Here is a 13,891-nt window from a genome sequence, read left to right on the forward strand (position 1 = left end):
GCTTTAGAGTCTAGAAGGGAGAGGATCAAAATATCTATCCCACAGGCCTGGAACGGGGAAATGGAACTGAAAGAAAAGAAATTGAGCTGGCAGCCACCGTGAAGAGGAACACGGTAAGGACAAGAAGTCCTCACGAAGCAGAGCCCGACTAAGGAAGGATGCTTTCCACTGAGTGCATTTCTTGCCATAAGAGATGGTCCAGCACCTTGTGCCAGCCAGGATCGAATACGGAACACTGTGATCTTCCTCATTTGCATGCCATTACCCAGAGTGCTCTGTGGCTTTCTTATTTCCTTTTTGAAGAATGCTGCTAACGTCAGAGCTTGGATACAAAAACAAATTAATTTTAGATATGATAAGATTATTGATTCCACTTGCTAATGGTATTCTTCATTGACGTTTTGAGTTTATAATACCTGACATCAACTAATTTGTCCAAATGGTCAGGCAGCTTCTGGAATAGTCTCTAAACTTAACAGTGTAGCTCTGTGGGAGGTAATTCAGAAGGACCCATTTTTCCTTTAAAAGTCATAGTGCATGATAACTTTTTGTTGAGTTGCTTTCTTGTCCTATCTCCTTTCCTTAGGTCTCTGGGCAGATAAGGCAGGAGACCAACATGGTAGAAGGCAGGTACTTCTACCTGGACCTTCAGATGTTGGTCTGACTCTTTCTGATTGCTAGGCCATGAGGTCAAAGTCATCCCAGCATCCCAGATACCGAGACTATGTGACTACCTGGATAAACGCTGTGTGGGCAGAGCGTATGCATTGAACGTGCCTACTGCACGTGTATTATCTGTCATGTATTATCAGTGTGTGCTAAGTAAGGGTGACCATGTATGTGTGTGTGTGTGTGTGTGTGTGGGTGTATCGAGGGGCTATGTATTGATTGTTTTTTGACTGTGTATTAAATATCTGGGTGTGAGTGTATGTGTGTGTGTGTGTCACTGACTATGGAGTATGTGTATGTGTGGATAACACCTGTGTGGATTTGGGGGAAAGACTGAGCATTACTTAGTTGAGAGACTTACTTAGTTACATTCTGTTTTTTACTAACTGGTCAAAGCAGAGGCCGTCAGGGCTGCTCTCACTACTGCTCCCAGCTCTGTCTTTCTTCAGGGTTGCACAAAGCCCAGTCCCTTCTAAGTTAAAAATAAAACTACTTAGGGTCCATCATCATGACTCAGTGGATAAAGACTCTTGCCACCAAGCCTGAGTTCAGTCCTTGGGACCCACGTGGTAGAGGGAGGGAAGCAACTCCCACACAAGTGCCCTTTGATCTGCAAATGTGAGTCAAGGCTTGCCTGCCGCGGCCCCCACACAAGTAAACAAGTAAATGTAACAGAGTTTCCAAGTTTTTAAAGATTTTCCAAGTCTGTCTGTCTGTCTGTCTGTCTGTCTGTCTCTCTCTCTCTCTCTCTCTGGTGTGTGTGTGTGTGTGTGTGTGTGTGTGTGAGAGAGAGAGAGAGAGAGAGAGAGAGAGAGAGAGAGAGAGAGAGAGAGACAGACAGACAGACAGACAGAGAGAGAGATTCCTTGGCCTGGAGTCACAGGCTGCTGTGAGCTAACCTCGGGTCCTCAGCAAGAGTAGCACATACTTAACCAAGGAGCCTCTAGACCATAAATTTAGCAGCCTTTGTTTTGTTTTTGTGAGACAGGCTCTTAAACAAACGTTTTTAAAATGAATTAATGAGTGCCCAGTAAGTAGTAGCTGCCATGTGACCTCTTTCTTTCAAACCATAGCCCTACCCCATGGTTCCAAAGCCAGCGGTCATCAGAACCTCTTGGGGAGATTTCCATGTAATACCTAGGAACCTAGAAATTCCTTAGAATGCAGAAAGAACTCATTATCCCAAGCTCCCTGTGCCTGTTGTGTCCTGGCAGATTTGGGGACCCCTGACCTTAGGTAAGCCAATTCTGTCAAAATGTGTGGATTCTGTGGCATTTGTCCCAGTGGCCTGTCAAGATGCTCAAAATATGCCTCACAGAAGACAGAGAGCGGCTAATTCAGTGATGGAGTGTGTTGTCTGTCTCAGAACTTAATCTCGGAAGAACTAAACGGTGTCTGTCTACCCTGAACTTATCCCCAACCTCCGTTAGATCTTTCTGTTCTGGTGTGGTGGTGGAGACAGGATCTCACTCTGTAACCCTGGGTGGATTGTAGCTTGCTCTGTAGATCAGCCCGTCCTGGAATACACAGAGATCCATCTCTCCTTGCCTCTTGGTCCTTTTACTGAAAAAAAGCAAGGATGTGAACATGTAAAATTAGACGCAAAGTTGTCATAAAATTGTTTCTTGGCACCTTCTGGGGGAACTCTCATGCTACCTAAAGAAGAGAGCTTTTCAGGTCGCCTAGAGCCCAGTGGTAGCTTCAGACCCTGAAGAAGGGACCTGCCACCCTGGTAACAAGTATAACCTGTTTGCTCACCAGAGTGCCTTAAGCAGCAAGCTGCTGGAGAACAGGGCAGTTTCCCACTCTCTGAAAAACAACAGGCACCACAGAAAGAGAAGGATAAAGACAAAGGACAAAGAGCTGGGGGCGGGGGGGGGGGGGGGGAGGCAAGGCCTGGCCTCCCTGTGGACCCCATCCAACCTCTGGGACTTTAAAGGACTAGAGGAATCTTTCCCTTTTCTCTAACCTAGAAATAGCACAGTGGAGCACAGTTCCATTTGCGTTCTTCCTGTGGAAAGGGAGTGGGGAGTTCAGGACTCCTTGGGCTCTGAATCTCAGGAATGCAGAAGAAACAGCCCGCCTCCTGTCTTGGAACTGAGCCTCTGTTGAAATTTGACTCATCCTTAGGGCTTTATTGTGCTTTCTGCTCTCTTTCCTTGTGACACACAGCACTAGGTGAGTAATGCTCTCTGCCTGGAGAGAAAAATAGATCCCCAAATGCCTTCCATTATGCTGAAGGCCTTGTCACCAGCTGTGGTGGCAGGGGGTGTGGTGACCATCTATTAACTCAGGCAGATTCAGAACCCTCGACTCCCTGTACGAAGGCTATTTAGGATTCTGAGAGGCCAGGCAAGGATAGAAACCCCACAAGCACAGAGAAGGCTAAAAGACCTCCTGACAATCTTGAGGAGCCAGAACGATCAAGAGTCCTTATCTGCAGGAGGTCCCAAGGACCCCCAGAAGAGACACAGTTAGACCTACAGTCTGCTGCCTCACCTGGCCTGGCTCCTTCTCATAGCTGTAGGGACTTCCTCTTCCACCCAACTAGATATAGCTAATATTTATTCAATTCCTGTTACATGCCAGGCACTGGGTGGAACATTTCCCGTGTTGTTATATGTTATCCACACACACAACAACAACAACATGGGTGTACAGCCTCATGAGAATGTCTGCTTGGTTAAATCCAGGTGTTTGAATAGTGATCAAGCGAAAGCTGTTGCTTCAAGGTTTCATTCCAGAGATGGTACTCCTGACAGATGAGACCAGGCTTCCTCAAAGTGTTTTTGTGACTGACAACAAGGAGGGAGTTTGCAGTCACTGTTAGCAAGATGACAGAAAGTGCAGATAATAAATGCCTGCCCTTCGTGCACACACCCCTTCCCATCCCCGGGAAACTCAGATGTGGGGAAAATGGTTCCACAGGGAAAGTGTTTGCTATTAACATGAGGACCTGAGTTTGGATCCCGGGCTTCCACATAAAATCTGAGAGCTCTGTAACTCCTGTGTTGGGAGTGGGCAGAGGCAGGCACATCCCTGGGGAAGCCAACAAGACAGTCTAACCAAAGCATCGAAGCTCCAGGTTCAATGAGATCCTGTATCAAAAAATAAAGGGAGAAGGTATTGAATTGGCTATTCCAGTGTAATTCTCTGACCTCCACGTATAGCCAGTGGGTGAATGTAACCCCAACACATACAGAAACTTGTTTTTATTTTGATATTTTCTTTTGTAAAACGGGGTCTGTGCTGGGAGACCACAGTATATGTCATTAATCCCAGCACTCAGGAGGCAGAGGCAGATGGAGCTCTGAGTTTGAAGTCAGCCTGGTCTACAGAGTGAATTCCAGGACAGCCAAGGCTACACAGAGAAACCCTGTTTCGACACCTCCCCAAAACAAAACAAACAAACAAAATAAAAACAAACAAACCCCAAGGGTCTGTAGGTCACACTGCCCTCAAACTCCTTATATGGTCAACGATGATCACCATCTTCTGACCCTCCATCTCTCAAAAGCTGGGGCTGCAGGGATTATGCACCATTGCTTGATTTATAAGTGCTGGAGATGGAATCCAGGGCTTTCAACCTGCCAGGCAAGCAATCTACCAGCCAAGATGCATCCCAACCCACGGCAAAAGGACACACACACTAAAGTGTAATAAAAAAAATTAAAATTAAAAACAAAAAACAAAGCAAACTCCCTCAAAACCCCCCATGTTCTCCCAGATTATTACACCGGGAACACCTTTCCACCTTCTGGACCTCAGCAGCTGGAGCTGTGCTGGGAGAAAATGAAATGTTCGTCTCAACGGCACATTCTTATTCAGCTAATTGATTTTTTTCCCCAGAATAACAACAATGCAGGAACATCCAAGTGCCTAATTATCACCAGCTTTCCCTTCTCCCCATCATTAACTTCACAGCTGCCTTGGTGACAAGCGGGGCCACAGAAATGTCCGTTCCTGAGAGAAGAGTCAGGGAAGAGGCTGGACTCGGACTCTGCCAAGGTCAGTAAATACCAGCTGGACTTCAGCGGTACACACAGGAGAGACCACTGTGGAGCTGATTAGGGGCTGGCGGTGCTGAGTAACTTGCTGAGTGAGGATTAAACAGCTAGTCACCGTCAGGCCTTCTGGTTCCTTAATAATTCTCTGTTTTCAGCTGAAGCATGCACAAAGAAAAGTGTTCACACCAGAGGCATATGGACAAAGAATTATCTTTACATGAGCACACGCCGGTACTCTAAGCCAGGTCAAGGGATCTGCAGCACCCCACGCGGCCTCTGGTGCTCCCTTCCCCTCTTCCGTGAGCGCTCCTCCCAGGAAACCACTGTCCCGGGGCCACAGGTTCGTTTAGCTTGTTCCTGTGCTTCCCACAAACGGCCCGTCCATCGGCTTCACTGCTATTCAGACCTGAACAACGAACTTTAGGCTAGTGAGATGGCTCATCAGGTAAAAAGAGCCCACTGCTCAGCCTGGCAACCTGAGTTTGATCCCCAGGACCCACATAGTACAAAGAGAGAAGCCACTCCTGGTAGTTATCCTCTGACCTCTACACGTGCACCATGGCACAAGGACACACGCACTAAGGTGTACTAAAAAAATAAAATGAAAAACAAACTGTTTTCATGAAACCTATTGAAGTGGATACTAAGAGCATGTTGGGGTGGGCGGGGCACTGAGCATGTTGGGGTGGGCGGGGGTGGGCGGGGCACTGAGCATGTTGGGGTGGGCGGGGCACTGAGCATGTTGGGGTGGGCGGGACACTGAGCATGTTGGGGTGGGCGGGGCACTGAGCGTGTTGGCGTGGGGACAGCTCAGGAGTATAGCATTAGTCTACAATGTTGATAAATCCAATCTCTAGCGTTCGATACAAAATAAGTCAGTCAATAAAGTCACACAAAAAGGTGTCCTCACAGCCCTATGCCTGCTAAGGAGGAAGGCCTTCCTTCCAGGAAGATAGAAATACTTTTGAATGAATGGTCGCAGTGACTGCCGAGCTGTGACAGTGCCAGTCATAACCAACTGTTTACTTGTAAATGATTAATTCTGTGTTCTATAAATTTCATTTCGATTCACAGACAACCTCTTCACTTAAGACGTGTCGTTTGTAAATTTGAACTAAAAAAATAATCTGACGGGTGGTGGTGGCACACGCCTTTTTAATCCCAGTACTGAGGAGGCAGAGGCAGGAGGATCTCTGTGACTTGAAGGCCAGCCTGGTCTACAGAGCTAGTTCTAGGTCAGCCAGGGCTACACAGTGAAACCCTGTCTCAAAAACAAAACTAAACTAAACTAAACAAACAAATAAACTAAACAATATCCAACTCTTGGGAAATGATGGCTTCTTTCTGTCAGGGTCCATCAGTCCATTTATGGACTCCCCAGAGCCTGACCAGGAAGTCTTCTGAGACCCACAGAGTACCTTCCTCTGGCTCTTTTCTTGCACAGGGGTGTCTTACAAAAGCTCATGATTAGGTTTCTGTCGTCATCTTGGGCAACGGGTGACCACCATTCCTACAGGTAGCAAGTACCTCGCTCCTGAGACGTGTCTAGGCTTCTGTGACACCATATTGGTCTGTTTGTCCTTCTTTTTCACAGGTCCCTCCTCCTTTTCATCCTCAACATTTGGAGATATTTGTAACTATATCCACTTTGTCCTTTAACTAGGTGACCTCATCCCATCCCACCCTATCTGTATGTCTATGACTTACGGGTAAGCATTTCTAGACTAAACATCAGCCCTAAATCCAGGCATGCTCCCCTTGTCTTATGGCCATTTGTCATCTCTGCTTCGATGTCTCACACAGCTGAGACAGATAATATGAATTCCCTCCCACCTCAGAGAGGGCCTTCTCGTTTTTGTAAATGACACCAGCATTCATTCAGCTGCTGAGGCTAAAGTTGAGTCACGCTTGAGTCATCCCTCCCCTCGTACCTCACTGCTAACCCATAGCCCCTCCTGTTTCCTCGACCCCCAGTGTGTCCTGAACATTCTCTCTGCTTCCACTTCTGCCCTTCCAGCTCTGGTCCACCGTGCTTTATTCTCTCCCAATCTCTTCCTACTCCCCACTCCTCTTCTTTGAAAGTGACCATCACCCTTTAGACAGACTCACGTTTCCCAAAGGTAAGTCAGGTCTTATCAACATGTTGTGAGCACCTACCCCGTTTCAGAATGAAGTCTAAACTCACAAGATCTAGGTCACCACCTCCGAGCCTCCCTCTAGCCTGGCTCCTGTCCTTATCTCCATTCACAGTGCTGCAGCCACAGAACCTTCTTTGTGTCCCTAGCACAGGCTGCTCTTGCTCCTCCTTGAGTGGCAGAGTCTTCCTTCTATTGGGGTGTTCTGCCCTAGTCTTTGAACCAGGCACTGCCTGTTGCTTCTCATCATATGGATATGGCCCCCAGCTCAAACTCATCTCCAAAGAGAGAAGCCTCCCTGCTTTGATAGCTGTTTCCTGTTTAATCTTTTAAAGACAAAACAAAACAAGCCCTATTTATTTCTATTATATGTATATGACTGTTTTGCCTGGATATATTATATTTCTGTGCCCTAGAGGCCAGAAGAGGGCATCAGATCTCTTAGAACTAGAGTTACAGGCGGTTGCGAGCTAGCATGTGGGTGCTGGGAATTGAACCCAGATCCTCTAGAAACAGCAAGTGCTCCTCTCCTAACCACTGAGCCATCTCTCCAGGCCTCTCACCCACCCTGTTTGATCTTGACAGTTCATTTTCAGATTTAAATCTTCCCTATGGCTTTATGGCTGACTTGTGAATGACAGTCTCCTCCTGCTGACATATAAATTCCTTGAGGTAGGGACCTTCCTTCCTGGTCTCTCAGCACTGCCCAGACCAGCACCTTGTAGCAGAAAGCACTGTAAGGGTGACAAGCTGGACCTTAACAACTAACATCTGTGTGGTTTATTACACAAGGCTTATCAGATACCTCCAACCTTTGTAGAGGTCACCTTTATCAGGCTCCTTTCTGTCAGCTGATGCCGAGTTTTATGACAGGAGTTATCAAGGCCAAGTCAAAGGCCTTCCTGGTGGCCTCTCCAGTGCCTAGGTTTCACAGTTCTTGAACCTTCCCCAGACTGGGGACCCTGGCCAGTGCCTAGCACCATTGTTGACCTCCCCTTCCTGGCCTGCTCCTGGGAGTCTGCTCTCTGCCAGGCCAGACCTGCCTTCCCTTTGTTATTCACTTTCTAGATGACCCTTCCCCCCAGCGATGGATGGGAGTCCTAGCTGCTCTTCCCTGGAGACGGTACAGAAGGATTCATCCATTGCTTAGGCAAGTGGTCAGTGTTCGAGTGATCTTAAGTGATAGTCCTGGGCAAAGCTCTTCCTAAGGGACATTGTCACTCAATTTAAGGGGGCACTGAGTGGTCTTTAATCAGCAGGCACCCTCATGCTGACTGCTTTACTGCAGACAGAAGACCTAGGCATGAGTTGGGCCTACCTCTCCTTATCACTTCACATGGACTCAACACCGAGCAGACCATTAGTTTCCCAATATCACTTATTTATTAAATCTGAGGGTTTCCAGAGCTGTGTGTGGGAGTATTAGCCTAAGCCATTAATCCTAGCACTTAAGAAACAGAGGCAAGATAGTTGGGAGTTCAAGACCAGCCTTGGTTATATAATGGGCTAAAGGCCAACTTGTTCTAAATGACCCTGTCTCAAAACACTAGACTAAAAGGAAGTAAAAAGAAACAATTTTTTTCTAACTCTTTCACTTTGTGGCCAGGGCCCTGTTCCACAGTTCCCTGTCTTATGTCCGGGGGCTGAGATGTCAGATCAGGAGCACTGTAGCTTTTCCTCTGAGTCATAAACTCAAGGGACAATGTTTTCTTCAAGACCTTAGCTGTCACTTCCTTTCTGTAGCTATGGAAAGTTATCCTGGGAGTCAGGTGAATTCCTGAACAGTGAGCCTGTGGCCCAAGAGTTTCTAGTCTAACCTCTCATATTGGTGGGGGCCTACTTGTAACCGTAGAAACATAAAGCTTGTTTATCTAAAGAAGCTGTTAATCTGACCTACAGGGAAGTTTTATTCCCACAAGAACGTAGAATCCCTGAGGACAGGAACTTTTCAGTACTATAACCTCAGTCTTCAGCATACTAACACACTTTCAATGACTTAATAAAATTAACAAATTAATGAATGTCTTTTCTAAGCAGAACACTGTCAGGTGACACCTGAAATAAGAGGAATAAGGAACAAGGTAGCCAGGATACTTTGGCTACAAGTAACAGACTAGATTAATCATCTAGGCATGGTTACCTACAAAAAAACAGCCAAACTCACAGGTGTTTGCTCTACCCACCATTTTGGACCCAGGTTCATTTTGTTTGGAACGTCCGTAGGTTAGCTCGCTTGACCCTTTAGTTATGGTAAAGCGGTGGTTCCCCTCTCAGTAGGTATCCCAAATCACCTACAGAGTGGCTCAAGCATTTCTGCAGAGTGATGATCCCCGGGCATGTGTACGCATGAAGAGCCACGCTGCAGATTTGGCTGTCCAGCCAGCACTGCACAGCTAGCTGTCAGCTAATGCACATCTGATGGGTGTTGAAGTGAGAGTTGCATTGGCCCTGCAAGATCTATAGGAAATGTCAGAGAAGAGATTCTGACAGATGTCCAAGGAGTGCAGAAGAGAAGCTCCCCACTAGGCAAATATGGGGGAAAGGAGCTTGGGAGACAGCGGGGCCTCAGATGATGAGTAAGACTTTAGAAGACGACTGTGTAGCCAGAAGGGCACAGCATGAGTGGGGAGGGAAGAGAGGGAGCATTTGTCACATTTGTGTCATCTTTGACAGAGGACAAGCTGATCTCCGGCTCATTGGCATATCTGTTTGTAGGAAAGGGAAGTTTGCTCATCTTGAACCAGCAATTGGAGAAACTGAGGTTCATTTCCAGAGCCCAGTGATTCAGACACTCTCTGAGATCCCGGACGCTTTGCCGAACTGTTCGCTAAGCTTCCCCTTTGAGCACAAGGGGATTTTAAAAGCTAACAACGGGGCTTTCACACACGGGTGTTTCTAAAATCCCGTCCACTGAATGGGAAAACCCTGTGACATCACCCCAGCCTGCCACCCAATCATCTTCTCAGACAAGACGGCATGGCTAGTTGTCCTCAAAGCCAATGAAGATAAAGAGTCAAAACCAGAAGGCTACAGAAGTGATTTGGAAGGATGCGAGGAACAGCCCAAGGATATGTTGGTACATGGGCTGGCCACTGGATTGCATTTTAGGATTCACAGTTCAGATTCCTTCAGTGAGTTGAGCATACCAACCACCAGGCAGAAACAAGCCTGGTGATGACCCAGAAAGTGATTCATCCAGTCCTGGCCCAGTGAGCCAGGTTGGGACAAACGTCATCCACTCCCTATGACAGATGTATCCCATTCATAGAAATATGTGAACAGATATTGATTTTCTGAGCTCCACCATTGCTCCCTGTCCTTGGCAACTGACTTGCTTCTTTGGCTCAGCTTTGATGATGCTGTTGCTGCTGCTAACAAATTGCAGGTTAGCGAACCCTGAAGGGGTCTTCCTGCAACTAAACAAGAAAAGAGTTGGCAATAGACGTATCACGTGTGGCATGAGGTGGATTCTAGGGTAGCATTTCTCAACCTGTGGGTCGCCACCCTTGGAAGACATCAGATGAGTTGCCTAAGACTATCATAAAACAGATTTTACTTTATAATTCATAACAGTAGCAAAATTACAGTTATAACGTAGCAGTGAAAGTAAGTGTATGGTTGGCGAACACCCTCAGCATTGAGGAACTGTATTAAAAGGTCTCAGCATTAGGAAGGTTGAGAACCACGCTCTGGGGACCAAATGCCTCTCCCCGGTTTCAAGATCCTTGTTCCTGTTATCTATGAAGTAAGAACTCTGTGCCACTCAAAAGAAAACTGCAGCGTTCTAGGGTGATAACTAGCTCCCGAAACAAAAAGAAACCATGTGCATATCTTTTAAGTAAGAGTCAAGACATAACCTCTGGAAGAGGTCATCTAGGAGGACAGTGAGAAAGAAAGGGGAAAAACAAAGAAATTTCTAAGCACACTGCAAGCCTCCTCTTAACAGTGTGCAGGCTCAGATTGTATCTAATTTTCTTACCTGGATAATTGTATCCGGGAAGGATTATTGTAGCAGAACTTAGAGCCTAAGAATTAGATATGAACCATCAGTTCCAGCTCTGTCCTACGGGCATTAACGAAGTCAACACACTCCATCACCTTCTTTATGCCATATCTGGAAGTTCTACAGATGAATGTGACCTGACCCTAAAGGACAGTCAGAGGGAGAGGACAACAGAACACCAGACACAACACGAGTGAGCAAGCACGGGTATGTCACCAGGGGCAGGGAGGACATCTTGTTCCGGTCGGCACATCAGGGGTATTGCCCGAATGACATGATTCTTAAAATGAGGGTTGAGAGGTGAGTACAAATTAGTCAGGAAAGCAAGAGAATAAAACAAACAAAAAAAAAAAAAAACAAAACAAAAAAACAAAACAAAACAAAAAAAAAACCCTACAATCAACTAACCAACCAACCAACCAACCCACCCACAAAACTGATGAACATCAACAAATTCCTAGAGGGCGCCACGTCAGCTCAACCGAAAGCAGTGCCGTGGGCTGAGTGAGGGACCACCGTCAGGGATGGGGGCAGGAGACCACTAAACAAGGTTAATAAGTGACAGGATCAGAATTGGAGCTCAAAATAGCCAATCTGACAGTGGACGAAGATGGGGGTGGGGGGGGGACGAATTAAGAGGCTCCCAAACCGCAAATAATAAGGGGGTGAATTTCACAGCATCTGTTAAAGGAAAGATGGAGGGGCTCCTCCATGGCGCTGCATCCACTGAGGAGGAATGGAAAGAAGGATGAGGCCAGAGGTGTTCCAGGTGCCCCCGACAGGAGGCTGTGAAAGACAGCACCTTTGCTGAGCAAAATGTGTCCAGTTCCTGCTTAGCATTTATTAAGATTCCAGAGTCTAACTCTATGCCTTTAACCAAGTTGGGACATTTTTCAGGTTTTATCGTTTGTAAGCAAAGAAACAAACCCCCCAAACCTATTATCTTCTCTTAGTTGTGGATTACAAGAACACATGTTTAAGATTTTGATATTTGGGCTGATGAGATGGCTCAGCGGTTAAGAGCACTCACTGGATGCTCTTCCAGAGGTCCTAAATTCTCAGCAACCACATGGTGGCTCACAACCATCTGTAATGGGATCTGATGCCCTCTTCTGACATGCAGCTGTATGTGCAGATAGAATATTTATTAAATAAGTAAATAAATCTTAAAACAAACAAACAAACAATGGTTTGGTACTTATTCAGTGACCAGGGAAGTTCTATCATTTTTTAAAGTCAAATTCTCTCTTATCTTCAGTTCTGATCACTGATGTGTTTTCAAAGACTTTTTTTATTTATGATTTATGCATTTTATGCATATGAGCACTCTGTCGGCTTGCATGCCTGAATGCCAGAGAGGGCAAACAATCTCATTATGAATGGTTGTGAGCCACTTGCTGCGGCTTACTGGGAATTGAACTCAGGACCTATGGAAGAGCAGTCAGTGTTCTTAACCACTGAGCCATCTCTTCAGCCTCCCTCAATGAGTTTTTCAAGTTTGCCAACTGTTTTGCTTGCCAGCCTCAGTCTTCTTGGAAGCACACCAAGTCTCCTTATTTCTGATACTTAAGTAGTAAAATTAGAAACAAGGACCCAGAAACTAGATTGTAGGCACGAACACTATTCAACAGAAAATGCTGTAAAATGCAAAGGGTAAGGCAATAAAAGGAGGCCGGGAGCTTGAAGGAGAGCTGGCAGGGGCTATGGGTGCACATAAGGGGATGTTTGGAGGGAGGGAAGGGACACATATTGTAATTATAATCTCAAACATAAAAACTTTACAATGCAAAGATGAATGGTCTGTCACCTGAGCTGAGAAAAGTGAGAAAAAGACTTTTTAAAGCTTATTTTTGTTCTCTTCTTCTCCTCCTTCTGTTTCCGATCTTCAGGCTCAGTGGTTAAGAGCACTGGCTGCTCTTCCAGAGGACCCGGGTTCTATTCCCAGTACTCAGATGGCGGCTCACAACTGTCAATAACTCTGAGATCTGATACCCTTCCACAGATATATACACAGGCAAAACACAGAAGCACATCAAATCAAACTAAACTTTAAAAAAAAACAAACTGTCTCACTCTGTGACTTAAAAAAAAAAAAGTTTCTGAGCTTCTCTTGTTCAGTCCTGAGGATAATTTATGTTCTTGAGCAGCAGAGTTACTGTGGTCATTTTAAGATCATTCTAATTTCCCCTTGCATATCATCTAAAGTCTCCATTGGCTTCCTTTTCTCTTGATGTGTCTGGGTTGCAGTTTTGTCTCTGACTGTCCAGAAATTTAGGATTATGGTCTCCATGATCTCCACAGTGACTACTATATAGACTTCAGTTTCCGTTATATCCTTGTGGATGCTGGAAAGCTCGTTCTTGGGAAGAGAAAGGGAGCCACCAGATGAGCATCTAAAATCGTATTAGGAAACGTAATGAACATAACAGACCCAGGAAAGATGTAACTCTCTCAGCTGGGCCCCACAGAGTGACAGAGAGACACTGCATGCTACAGTGGCAGACTCTACTCAAACCTATCACACAACTAGTGTGTGCATCAAGGACCAAGGACCCCCGGACTCTTTCTGATGCTCTGGCTCAGCTCAGTCTCCTGCTGTTGACATGGCCGTTCATCTGCTTGCCTGTCCACCTGTCTGCCTGTCCTGACCTCAGCAGTCATTTATGCTCCAGACCTGGTTTGACCTTTCACCTCAAGTGTCATCTCACTGTGTCTTGTCAGCTTACTATCTGATTTCTTTAGATTATTCTGTCCTACAGAGTTCATCAGTGTCATCAGTGAAAAGTTAAATCAATATGGGCTACTCTGCTGTTAACAAGCATGCGACTCCAGGTTCTCAAATAAATATTTATTGAATAAATTCAAGTACATACTTCATATTTCTAATTGGCCTCTAGTGGTTTCTATGCACTTAACATTGTGTGTAGATTGAGCTGAGCCTTAGATTGTCTCTTTCCTGCTTCTAGCAAATCTGCTCTTCTTCAAGCATCTGTCTGTCTGTTTGTCTGTCTGTCTATAGCTACCTATGTATGCCTGTCAATCATCTTCCCCATGTGTCTTGACATTTCTATTTGCAT

The sequence above is a fragment of the Micromys minutus genome, assembly GCF_963924665.1.
Source record: "Micromys minutus genome assembly, chromosome: 2".
NCBI lineage: Eukaryota > Metazoa > Chordata > Mammalia > Rodentia > Muridae > Micromys > Micromys minutus.